Raw genomic sequence first — 12,253 nt, forward strand, 5'->3', positions numbered from 1 at the left:
GAGTTCGGGACTGGCTTGGGGCAGGGGTTTCTGCCCAGGACTGAGTCTCCATCACGCTTTCAACTTTCCCTGCACCAGGAAGCAGAGTCCCTGCTCCACCAGCCACCAGGGGACTTCTAGGGGCCCCTGTCCCCACCTCCCCGGTTGGGTCCTCAGGCTCTTAACGAGGCACAGAGGCAGGACTCCTCCCTGGGCCTCTGATAACAACGGCTGTCCGGGGGCAAAGCCCGGAGCCAAGCTGCAGATACAGAGTTTGGTGAGAGGTCAGGGCTCGGCCCCCACCCCCAGGGCAGCGGGATACTTAGAAGAAAGGTCTTTTGAAGAAATGCCCCCAAGACTCTTGCTGTCCAAAGCCTAGTGAGGAAGTCATTCTTTATCCCACTCTTTGAGAAATTCCTCCGTGGCCCTCCCACTGTACAGAGCAGGAGGAGTTTTCCAGCGTGTTGTGAATGTCAGGGACCCTTGGAACTGTGACCAAGTGTCTCCTCCTCCATTAGCTTCTCGGGTGTCTGAAGCAGGTTTGTGGGGCACCCTCACACAAAGCAGTTAGGGCATCAAGGTCAAGAGTGGTGAGTTCAAGCCCCATGTTGGGCCTACAGCTTACTTAAAAAAGGGGGGGGGGGCGCCTGGGTGGCTCAGTGGGTTAAGCCGCTGCCTTCGGCTCAGGTCATGATCTCAGAGTCCTGGGATCAAGTCCCGCATCAGGTTCTCTGCTCAGCAGGGAGTCTGCTCCCCCCACCCCACCCTCTGCCTGCCTCTCCATCTACTTGTGATCTCTCTCTGTCAAATAAATAAAATTAAAAAAAAAAAAGTCTCATGCCCAACATGCTGAGCCAGGCAGGTGCCCCTGATTTGAGTAAAGTCTTGAAAGAAGTAAGGGAGGAAGCCAGGGAAAGCTCACGGCAGGCCAGTGGTCCTCAGCCGGTGCCAAATGCACCCTCCTACCCCAGAGAGGAGACTTTTGCCCATGTCTGGAGAGAGTTTTGCTTGTCACAACCAAGGGTGGGGAGGGTCTAGTAGGGAGAGGCTCTTAATGTCCTACACGGCAGAGGACAGCACCCACAACAAGGAATCATGTGGCCTGAAAAGTCATTACCGGCCAACTTGAGAAACTCCAGGTTCATGCAGGGAAGCCATGCAAAGGGACTGTGGTATGTGTGCCCGGTGCTCGCAGAGGCACTCAGTGCTCTGGCTGCTGGAAGGAGAGGACAAGAGCCCAGGTTGGAGGGAATGGGTCAGCTGACCCATGGCAGGGAGGCACTGTGAGGGTGGGAACTTCACTCTTGGTGACAATAAGAACCCCTGCAGGATTTGGACTGGGGGAGTGATGTGGTCTGACAGAATGTTTTAGGGGCACAGGCTGGGGGACTGGAGTGTCAGTGCAGGATCAGGGGCCACAGGGACCCAGGCTGGGACCACAGCAAGCAGGTGGCCTCCTGTTTACACTCCACTCTCCTGGGGACCTCACGCCAGTCCGCAGAATAAAACAGCAGCTGTCAGGTGGGACTCCTCCCTCCCACCCCCACACCTCCATCCTACCTGCCCGCCCTACCTGCCCGCCCTTGCCTTCCACACTTCCACACATGGCTGAGCCAGGACATCGCCCTGGGGAGAAACAAACAGCCCAAAAAGACAAAACCCTTCTTCAACACCGGGAATCCCAGATGGGGTCCCGAGTGCCAACCTCCTGGACTGCTGATGTCCTTCATTATGAAAGATCCAGGGCACCTAGCAGGCTCCGTCCCTTAAGCGACCAGGGTCCTGGGATCCAGCCCCTGCATTGGGCTCCCTGCTCAGTGGGGAGCCTGCTTCTCCCCTGCCTGCCCCTCCCCCTGCTTGTGCTCGCTCTCTCCCTCTCTCTCTGTCAAATAAATAAAATCTTAAAAACTAATAATAATAGTAATATTCCTAAAGATCCTGGAATTCCCACCACCCTGTCCTGTTAACTCTCCTTCCCCAGAGCGCGCATTCCTTTGGCAAGTAAAACAGAAGGGGAGAAAGCTTCCTGTTTAACTACAACAAAATCAAGTTCACTAAGTAAGACCTCGCATGGGTCCCATTCCCCCGCCCCCCGCAGCCACCGCCCCCCACACACCTGCCGTCTCAGTCCGACGTCACCTTCTCCCCCGCGGCCTGGATGCCGCCCCCCCACCGCACCCTCCTGCCGCTCCCAGAGCTGCCCCCTTCCAGGGGTCCCACCTCGCCCCCTTGTCCCCTTACACCGCAGCCTGGGCCCCGCCCGAAACCCCCGGTTGCGGGCAGGCCTCACTGCGGGGACGTGCCGCGGGCGCGGGGCCAGCAGAGCTCTTTGTCTCCAGCCCGGGAGGTCCCGGTGTCCCCGCGCACTCGCGGCTGCGGCCGCCCAGATGCTGGTGCCGGGAACCCCTCTTCCAATTCCTCCCGGCCGCCTGCGCCCTCTGTTCCCACCGCGTCGTCCCCCCCCCCCCAGCATCGCCGGCCGCCCCGCCCCCCGCCCGCCTTCGGCAGAGCCTCGTACCCGGCCGTGCTCCTCGCCCCCACCTGCCGAAAATATACGTGATTTAAGAATTAAATGACTTAATTAATTTAATTAAATTCAATAACCAATATTTCTCATCGGTTTTGAAAGTTTTTAAATTGTGGTTGAAATACACAGAACCGGGGCGCCTGGGTGGCGCCTCTGCCTTCTGCTCAGGTCATGATCTCAGGGTCGTGGGAGGGAGCCCCGTATCAGGCTCTCTGCTCAGCAGGGGGTCTGCTTTTCTCGCTCTCTCTGCTTGCCTCTCTGCCTACTTGTGTGTGGTCTCTATCAAATAAATAAACTTTAAAAATTAAAAAAAAAAAAAAAAAGTCCTGCATCTGGAAATTGCCTCGCACAGCTCCGTGCATGCAGGGGGAGGGCTCAGCAGGGAGCCTGCTTCCTCCTCTCTCTGCCTGCCTCTCTGCCTACTTGTGATCTCTGTCTGTCAAATAAATAAAATAAATAAATAAAATCTTTAAAAAAAAATACACAGAACGTGAAACTTATCATCATTAATGGGGTTTTTTGGGTTTGGTTTTGTTTTTCCCCAATCCCGCCATCTGTTTCCAGAATGGTTCATCTTACGGTCACCGAAGCTCTCTCCCCCTTAAACACCATGGGCCCACCCCACCCCCTTCCTCCCAGCCCCTAGCACCCACCAGTCCACCCTATGTCTCCCGGGCTCAGACTCTGGGGGGCACCTCACACCTGTGGCATCGCGCAGAACGTGTGCTTCTTGTGACAGGTTGATCACTCAGCACAGTGTCCCCAGGGCTCACTCATATTGTACTGTGTTTCAGAACATCCTCCCTTTTCATTTTTCATTATTTTATTTTTTATTATTTTAAAGAATTTATGCGGGGCTTGATCCCAGGGATCAAGGAGACACTTAACTGATGGAGTCAACCAGGCACCTTGTCCTTCCTCTTTAAAGCTGAATAATACTGCATTTTGTACACATACCCCTCATGCATGAACATCTCGGTCGCATCCCTCCTTCTGGCTCTTAGGCATGCTGCTTCTGTGAGCGCTGGCGTTTGCATGTCTCTCCAAGATCCTCCCCGCAATCCTCTGGGGTTTAGACCCAAGAGTGGAATGCCTGCATCATAGGAGAATTCTATTTTTAATTTGTCAGCTGCTCCATTTTCCATCCCCACCCGCTGTGCACGAGGGTCCCACCATCTCTGCATCCCGGCCCCCCGACACCTGTCATCCCGCAGGCCTTTTGTGGGTTTCCTAGTGGGGGAGAGGTGGTATCTCACTGCATTTTCCTAACGATTAGAAATCATTGCCAAGCTTTTCCCTTGCTCTTTCTTCCAAGAGTTTCATAGTTGTAGCTGGGAATGCTCAGAAACGTCTCTCTTCCTGGCTCGTTGCAGCTCTGGTTTTGCTGTGTAATGAATTTCCTTCCTGGGAGACTGCACTCCGTTGCTCTGTGACATTTTCTTACAGCCCACACGGAACATATGCCCCTTCAGGGCCCTTGGCACAAACGTAGTGAGGTATTACCTTGGTGGGCATTTATGGAGCCTCTGGTTCTTGATGTAGGACCAATGCCCATGACAGCCCGCGGAAACTTCCAGCTTCCGCACATTCTCATTGAGTGTTGGATGGATGAGAGAGTCAAGTCAACAGGACAGACAGCCATAGGGGAAAGGAACATCTGGGCGGTCAGAAAGCGGGGAGATCTGAGCTAAGCGCACAAGGCCAGGAAAGGTTAGGAGAGAAAAGAAGTTGGGGAAAGACTTCTGGCTGGAAGGAACAGCATATCCCCAGAGACGAGGAAGAGCAAAGCCATCTGACCTAAGTGGGTGCCCAGCCAGTCTGCAGCAAACCGCAGAGACGGGTGGGTCCTGTTTATACTGGGTACATGAGCCTGAGCAGAAGGATGAGGGGAACCCATGAGGGCTACCACCTGTGACCTGGTAAAATGCTGCTTCCGGAAGATTCTTTGGCAGCACAGTGCAGGACGGTGTGAGTGGGGCAGGGGCTGGAGGGTCAGAGGCCAGCATGAAAACCTCTGCTCCTTTGAAATCTGAAAATCTGAGAACCGAGCTCCTGCCTTCAGCGCTGTGCCCTTTGAAGCTTTTGCTGAGCTCCTGGCTCAGGCTTCGAATGCCCCGGGGGGGGGGGGGCAGAGCTAAGTGGGGCGGCTCAGCTTCCTGGCGTGCACCTGTTTAGGACAGCTGGCCATGCAGGTGTACTTGCTGATGCACACACGCTGGCTTTGTCCTTGTCATCTGCCATCCCCGCCTCCCAGAGCGGGCCGGAGCCCACTGGGAAGGTGCATGAAGGCTCTAGGGTAGGCCTCCTTTCAGCTCCCTGCAGTGTGGCGGTTTAAGGGAGAAGCCTGATAGGATTTATCAGAATAGAGCCTGGTCAGACCGAACTCAGAATATATTCCTTGTATCCAACTACAATTGCCTGTATATGGGGGCGCTTGGGGGGCTCCATTGGTGAAGCGTCTGCCTTCGGCTAAGGTCATGATCCTAGGGTCATGGGATCGAGTCCCGCATCAGGTTCTCTGCTCAGAGGGGAGCCTCCTTTTCCTTCTCCCTCTGCCCGATGCCCCACCCACCCCCGGCTTGTTCTCTTTCTCGCTCTGCCAAATAAATAGATAATCTTTAAAAAAATTTCCTGTGGGGCACCTGGGTGGCTCAGTGGGTTAAGTCTCTACCTTCGGGTCAGGTCGTGATCCCAGGGTCCTGGGAGGGAGCCCCCTATCAGGCTCTCTGCTCAGCAGGGGGTCTGCTTTTCTCTCTCTCTGCTTGCCTCTCTGCCTACTCGTGGGTGGTCTCTATCAAATAAATAAACTTTAAAAATTTAAAAAAAAAAAAAGTCCTGCATCTGGAAATTGCCTCGCACAGCTCCGTGCATGCAGGGGGAGGGCTCCGTAACACCACTCTGCAAGGAACAGACTTCCTCGTAACCATTGGCTCATTAGCCCAAGCAGGACTGAAGAATGGAAGATACAAGCGAGTCTCAGCATCTGCCAACACCAAGGACAAAGCCAATGTCAGGGCCGACATCTAGGGTCCTTTGGCTGCCTAAGACCTAATCATCGCGTCTGGAGGGTTTCTGCCAGGGGGTATTTTGGTCCGAGGTTTGGTTTCCACCCTTGGAGGCCTCAGAAGCTGAGAGAGAGCTACTTTTCCAGCATCCCTGGCAGCTGACCGTGGGGGCGGGGGTTGGGGCATGACCCAGGCTGAGCTCCGTGGACTTGAGTTTGACTTTGAGGGCTAGAGAGGCGAGGCGGGGCAATGAAGAATCAGCATCACCCAGCCTGGGGCCAGCTGTGCTCCTGCCCAGGGCTGACAGACAGGGCCAGGCCTTCCTGGCTGCGTGTGTGTGTGTGTGTGTGTGTGTATGTGCGCGCGCGCGCGCGCGCCCCCCCCCCCCCGCCCCCGAGCGCGCAGCCTGTGGTGGGCGTGTCCTCTCCCGGGCAGCTCAGCGGTGAGCTTTGGCCCCTGTCCATGCTGCAGGTTCTCGACCCAGCCCTGGTTATCCAGCCTTGCTGATTCCAGCAGCGACTCACAGACACTCAATAAACTCATTTTGCGCTCGTGAATGCCAGGGGTGGGTTTTATTGTAAGAACTTGGTTGGCTGGGCCACAGATAAGGCGGAGGCTTCAAGGCCTGCTGGTCTGAGGGCCAAGCTTCGGTTTCGGGCCCAGCCTCCGTCCAGGGGGATCCCCCCCACAGCAGGGCCTGAGCGGACCAGAAGCCGTGGGAACGGAGGCAGCGGACTCCGTCCTCAGAGCGATGGGCCCACACCAGCTGCCCGGAGTGACCTGAGGTCCCAATCGCCTTCCCAGAACTGCAGAATCAGAAACTCCAGGCTGGGGGGCATGGGCAGGAGCTGGTGTTTTAACAAGCCCTCTGGCTAATTCAGAGGCACCCTAAAATCTGCCCGCGAGCTTCAGGGAGGAGCCAGGAGTAGCTGACTCAGCAAGGTAAGGGAAATGTGCAGAAAACCAAGGAGTCAACTGTTGCCGAGTCAGCCGTTTTCATCTACAAAATGGGCATAGTAGGATCACCAAAGGAGTCCTCTGTTTACACTTTCGTTTAATCGGATCCTTACAACAAACTCCTTTGGTGGTTAGACAAGACTGTAGACATGCGGTGCCAAGCATGATGCCTGGGACACAGCAAAGGCCCGGGAAATGTCAGCCATCACCCTCGTGACTGCTTGAAACCTGTCCCCTTAGAAGAACAGCTGTGCAGACTGGGGAAAGGCTCCCAGCTTTTCGGCCTCGTTTTATTGTTTTATTTTGCAACATGCAGATAACAGCCCTTGCCTCCCAGCCTTCCTCGGAAAACATCAAGGAAGATAAAATAGGAAAGTGGTGTTTTCTTTGAGCTGAAACATAAAACTATGCAGCACGGAGTAAAACACAAGAGTTAAAAAAAATATCCAGCCCAGGGGAGCCTGCAACTCTTGGTCTGGGGCTCGTGAGTTCGAGCCCCACACTGGGTGTGGAGCCTATGTGAGAAAAAGATAAAAGGGGTGCCGGGGTGGCTCCGTCAGTCAAGCATCTGACTCTTGGTTTTGGCTCAGGTCGGGATCTCGGGGTTCATGAGATCAAACCCTGTAGCAGACCCTGTGTTCAGTAAATTCTAAACCATCTACCTTAGATTCTCTCTCTCCATGTGCTCTTCCCCAACTCCGTGCTTCCGCAAGTGCTCTCTCTCTAAGATAAATAAATAGGGCACCTGTGTGGCTCGGTTGGTTAAGCATCTGCCTTCAGCTCAGGTCATGATCCCAGGGTTCTGGGATCAAGTCCCACATCTGGCTCCCTGCTCAGCAGGGAGCCTGCTTCCCCCTCCCTTTCTGCCTGCCTCTTTGCCTACATGTGATCTCTGTCTGTCAAATAAACAAATAAAATCTTTAAATAAAAAAAAAACAACAACAACGTTGGGAGCGTCTGGGTGGCTCAGTGGATTAAGCCACTGCCTTTGGTTCAGGTCATGATCTCAGGGTCCTCGGATTGAGCCCCACATTGGGCTCTCTGCTCAGCAGGGAGCCTGCTTCCCCCTTTCTCTCTGCCTGACTCTCTGCCTGCTTGTGATCTCTCTCTCTGTCAAATAAATAAATAAAATCTTAAAAAAAAAATAAAAATAACCGTAATAAATAAATAAATAAATAGATCTTGTGGGGTTAGTATATGGTGAAAGTTCTCTCTCTCACCACAGACCCCCCAGGTACCTGACTCATTTCCCCCCCCCGAAGAAACTGTTGGTACCACTGATGAGGGAGCAGGAGGCTGGCTGAGGACAAAGCAAAAGCCAGCACGTTGCACCCCCTCTCCACTCACTCCCCTCGGTAATATGTGTCACATTCCTCAGGCACCCCTGACTGCCCTAAATGAAAAACAAATAATTAACTTGCAGAGATCACAATCCTGCAAGGCAGGAGTCTCCCTTGGTTTACAAATGTCCTTGAGATTTACAACAAAGAAGTTACCTTCTCAATAGCCCAATTTCCAGAAGCACATAACTCAGTTCCTCAAGCCCTAATGTCACCCTCCCCTCCATAAACAAAACTGAAGGAGGCTGAGGTAGAAGGAAAAGTAAATAAAGTTAAATTTCTTCTAAACCCAAATCTCACTAACAAGGACGCTTGATAGCAGGAATGTAACATTCTACCAGGAGACTCCCAATTGTCTTTATGTTAGTAACCAGGCCTTCAATATCCTGACAGTCTTCTTTACCCCAATAGCCCTTCTGAACACCCCTTTGTCCTCACCTACCCAACTCCTGTGTATATAACCAGCCCCTCTTCATATCCCCAGGGCAGTAGCTCTTCCTGCCCACGGGTCCTGTCCCCCTGCTCCAATAAACCACATGTTCGCACCAAAGACATCTTAAGAATTCTTTTTTAGCCGTCGGCTCCCAACCTCACCCCACCGAACCTCACCCAGGTTCTAGAACTTTATCACCACTTTCTCGTGTCTCCTTCCAGACCCATCGTCTGCGCAGGTACGGGACGTGTCTGTATGTTTCCTACTTTTGTTTTCCTCTTAACTGTGTATGTTAGGGCTTGGTTCTTTTTTTTTTTTTTTTTTTTAAGATTTTATTTATTTATTTGACATAGAGAGAGAGATCATAAGTAGGCAGAGGGGCAGGCAGAGAGAGAGGGGCAAGCAGCCTCCCTGCTGAGCAGAGAGCCTGATGTGGGGCTCCATCCCAGGACCCTGGGATCATGACCTGAGCCAAAGACAGAGGCTTCACCCACTGGGCCACCCAGGCACCCCAGAGCTTGGTTCTTAAACGGCTGCAATGTGTGCATTAGGTTCTGTCCTGTTTTTCTGCCAGAAACATGAAAAAAAAAAAAAACAGTGCTTTAAAGTGGGTCACGCGGTGGCCCTGACTCCGCATTCCCGCAATGTCCTGCCACCAGCCAGGTCTGATTTTTTTTTCAGCCCGTTTTCCGTTTTCCCATTTGTGACTGGGATTGCTGGGTGGCCCACCGGAGGCCAGAAACCAGGGGAGATCAGAGCCAGGTTTCCTGTTTCCCAGCTCACTCCTGACCAAGGGGTTAGTGGCTGTGGCTGCTGGCAGATACTTTTTTTTTTAAACTAATTTGTGCGGTTACATTTGACATCCCAGAAGGGTTTGAAGGCAGCTGCCCCAAAAGTATCAAGATGTGTGTTTGCTTATACCACATTCTCTCCTGCTTAAAGGGAGGCTGGCCCGTCACAGCCAAGCTAGACCTGAATCAAGCTGCAGCTCAGGGCCCAGGTGGAGGCAGGTGCCAAGGGCCGGGGGTCAACACACCCAGGTGTGAGCTTGGGGACAGAGAACCAGTGGCGCGAGGCGGGGGCGGGGGGTCCAGTGCCTACCCCATCTGAGGGTCTGGACTGCTCCTGACACTCAGTTACCATCTGGGCTGAGTCTTTGTTCGGGGCAGGTATGAAATGGATGGAGAGCTGGGATTAAAGTAAAAATCTTGTGCCCCAGGGGTCTCAGAAATAGAAAGGTTCAGGGGCAAAGCAGCAGGTGAGGGTCAGGCTGGTGAATGTCCATGGAGCCTTGACATGCTGACCCCTCCTCTCTGTTTACCAAACCCTCCCTGGTCTTCCCAGCTAGCTCCGCTTCCCAGTCTTCTAGAAAGTAATAGAACATGGTGCGGGGGTGGGGGGAGGTCTGAATTCTGGTTTAGAATTCAGGTTTGCATTCTGGTGCCTCTGCTTCCGGATTGTGGCATTGGAGCAAAATCATTCCTTGAGGCAAGAAATGTTATGGAGGGGCGCCTGGGTAGCTCAGTGGGTTAAAGCCTCTGCCTTCGGCTCTGGTTATGATCCGAGGGTCCTGGGATCGAGCCCCGCATCATGCACTCTGCTCAGCAGGGAGCCTGCTTCTTCCTCTCTCTCTCTGCCCACTTGTGATCTCTGTCTGTCAAATAAATAAATAAAATCTTAAAAAAAAAAAACAAAACCTATAATGTGTTGCTGTTACAACACGATTATAGTATATTAAAAAAAAAAAAGCCTCTGCCTTCAGCTCAGGTCATGATCCCAAGGTCCTGGGATCCAGCCCCGCTTCGGGTTCTCTGCTCAGCAGGGAGCCTGCTTCCCCCACCCCCTGCCTGCCTCTCTGCCCACTGTGATCTCTGTGATCTCTGTCTGTCAAATAAATAAATAATATCTTAAAAAAAAAAAAAAAAAGAAATGTTTACAGAGTGCCTGCTTTCCCTAAGGCATTAGCCAGGTTCTGGGAAACAAAGGTAAGTGAGTCACAGTTCCTACACCTATGAAACTGACAATGGAAGAGTCGAGTGACCTGAGGGGACTTGATGATGGTCAGCGTGAGCTTGGGGTAGCGAGGATGCAGAGGGAGGCCCTCGCTGGGGAGAGCCGGGCAGAGACCCTGAAAGCTCCCTTGGGAGATTTCCTGGAACCAACCAAGGAAAAGAAGCCATTCATTCCTCAAATAAACAAAGTGCCTACTGTGTGCCCGGCACCAAGCAGGCCACTGGACATACAATAGGCGGGCTTAGCCTCCACACTCAAGGAATTTTATCCCAGCGAGGGGACACAGGCAACAGGAGGGAAACTGTCGTGAACAAGACAAGGCCAGGAGGGAAACTGTCGTGAACAAGAAGACAGGGGGCGGGGATACAGATGTAGGAGTGGGGGGCACGGGGAGATGAGAATGAACCTTGGGGTGTCGGACCAGAATGAGAAATAACATTACAAATTTATTCTGTAATATTTACATATCCAATCTCTGACAAAGGGCCTGAGAATCAGCACCATTTCCAGGAGTATAGGGTTCTCCTGTGACTTTGGCTTCCCAATATCCTGGTCTGTGACAAGAAAGACAAGAAACAGAGTTCCTTGCAGAAATGGTTGCTAATCCCAGGGCTGCTGCTGAGGAAGGACAGAGTATGCCTGGAACGTCTTATTGTGAGGGAGAGACAGACATACGCAGAGACAGGGGAGGAGGAGGAGGAGGAAGGCAGGAAGTGGGGAAAAAAAGAGCTCAGAAACCCAGGAACCAGATGGAAAAGTTTCCCGCTGGATAAATTTGGAACCATTTAAGTATTAAAATGGATAATGGATTATTTTACATTAAAAAATACATACATAAGGAGTGCCTGGGTGTACTAAAAAAAAAAGTAATAAATGGGGAGAACAGAAATCCCAGTAGAACGCAGTTAAGAAATGCAGAATGAAGCATCTGTTTTGAAACCGACAGCAACAGCTGATGCAGGAAAGAAGCGTTAACCAATGCTAGCATTTTTCAATGGTTGTTCGTTGGAGAACGTGGTTCTGGAGCGGGATCTCTACAATGTCTCTCTGCAGACTGTGGGTCACAAAACCGTCACTTGAGGGTAGAGAAGCCTGGCCAAGGGCATCACGGTGAACGTTGCCAGTGATGGAATGAATTATTGTCCTGTCTCCTGCCTTGAGATGCCAGCAAGGACACAATAGCGATTCTACGGCTTCCCTGCCAAAAACGTGCAACAGGAATTTAATCATAAGAAAAACACGACGGGACCCTCGGCGGGATTGGGATTTATAATAAAAAGAAATTGTTCCAATTTCTGGCCCCCAGTTCCTAAAACCCTGGGAATCTGCCGGCGGATGAGAACAATGGGAACATCTGTTCTGGGATTTGCTCGCACAACTGGGATCCTGAAATCCCCGGAACCAGGTGAAAGGCGCCCGTCAACCACACCCAACTGTATGCTAATGAGATTATGTTAATTAGGTCCTTTCTAGGGGCTCTTGATGCGGGGCGGGTGGCTTGGGTTGCCCACCTTGTGATTGGAGGGTTGGGACGTTCAGCGCCATCTCCCAGCCTCCAGGGAGGGGAGAGGAGCTGCAGACGAGCTCAGTGTCCAGTGAGTGTCAGTTACTCGGTCAGTCTGGCCGCCTGCGGTTGTCGCCTTCTGTCCTAAAGTCTTAGTAAGGACACTGTCGTCTGGAGTTCTGTGAGCGGCTCTAGCAGATTAATCAAACCTGGGGAGGAAGTCGTGGGAGCCTGTGCTTATAGTCGGGCAGAGGCACGGGGTGGGGGGTGCCTTGCAGGACCGAGCCTGGCCTCCTGTAGGATCCTGGCTACCTCCCCATGGAGCGGGGGACTGAGATGTGGGGCGCTCAGATGGTGTCATGGGATTGGCGTGTGGAAATCCCCATGCCTGGTGTTGGGAGTAAAGCACTGACAGCAGAGGAGGGGACCCACGCGGGAAGGGAGTTTGTCCTTGACACATTTAATAAAGCAGGTGACCTGTGTGCCGCAATTCCC

Source organism: Mustela nivalis (genome assembly GCF_964662115.1).
Source record: "Mustela nivalis genome assembly, chromosome: 17".
Taxonomy (NCBI): domain Eukaryota; kingdom Metazoa; phylum Chordata; class Mammalia; order Carnivora; family Mustelidae; genus Mustela; species Mustela nivalis.